Raw genomic sequence first — 1,400 nt, forward strand, 5'->3', positions numbered from 1 at the left:
TTCATATGTTTTCACTAGGTCGCTAGCGAGGTCCAAAAAAATAGGCGAAAAAACAGCTTATTTTGGCGTCACTCTTTATTGCCGGTACTGACAGAGAAGTTTTTTTCAGGTTCCGGTAGTCTATTCACTTCGATAATACAATAGGCACTGTCTATGGTTACGGAATTTTCCGTAACGTTAGAGATAGAAAGAAACTACAATTTTCTCCATTTTCCCTATGAAAAGGCGCAAGTGAATGATGATTAATTGTTTAAATAATTTCAAACTGTCTTCTACCATAAATATCACTCCTAACATTCATTACCTTTTTAAAATTTACCAGAAAAAGCCATTTTTCAAACAAATGAGATTTGTTTAAGTAGTTGTAAACGGTATTTCACACAAAATAATAAAATATTACTCTTGAAGCCATTTAATGCGTTATCGATTCTAGAAAGTACACAGTTTTCCAAATTCACAGGAGAAAAAATTGTTTAAACCAATGAAAAATGTTGAAATTATTACCAAACACTATTAAAAAATATATTACTCTCAATATTCGTTAATTGTGCAAATAACTCCAAAAAATAATAAACTTTTAGGTTTAACCAGGAGAACATTTTTGTAAACCGTTGAAAATTGTTTAAATAATGGTCAAATACCGTTAAAAACAAATATTACTTTCAGCATTCGTTATCTTTACCAAAAGATTGACTTTTTTATTTTAAACATAATTGTTGAATTTTAGACAAAATAATAAACTCTACGACATAAATAAACTAATGCTTGATGTTCTCATGTCTATTGTTATGGCAGAGTCAATCGAAGACTTGCAAAGAATATGTTGATCAAAAGGTGAGAAAACAATCGAAAATAATATGCAACATTGTGCTAAATTATGAGAGAATAGAACACTGAAAAAAATGTCTGATTACATTAATCAAAATTCTGGTTAAATATGCCCTTACTAATTTTTTCTGGTCAGAGCAGCTGGAATTCTGGTTAAATTAACTAGAAATTCTGATTAAAATAATCATAATACTGATTACTTTAACCAGAAAAAAATAGTAAGAGCATATTTAATCAGAATTCTGGTTTATTCAACCAGACATTCTTTTGAGTAAACAAGATGATAAGTACATAAAATCTTGGCAGCCTATTCACAAGTGACGGAAATATAGATGGGGAATTAGATAGACGCATAAACGAAGGCAAGAAGGTTATCGGTAGAGCAGGGCCCATTCTCAGAAGTAAAAATATATCAAATAAAGCTAAAATGGCAATACATTATTCTATATTTATACCGACTGTATATACTGTATATACACGGTAAAAAAAATTGAGCTGTGACAGGGATATTATTCCTTATTATAGCCAAACATTAGGCTGAAAACGAACGAAGGAATTTAGAAAGATCCCTG

Source organism: Belonocnema kinseyi, chromosome 5 (genome assembly GCF_010883055.1).
Source record: "Belonocnema kinseyi isolate 2016_QV_RU_SX_M_011 chromosome 5, B_treatae_v1, whole genome shotgun sequence".
Taxonomy (NCBI): Eukaryota; Metazoa; Arthropoda; class Insecta; order Hymenoptera; family Cynipidae; genus Belonocnema; species Belonocnema kinseyi.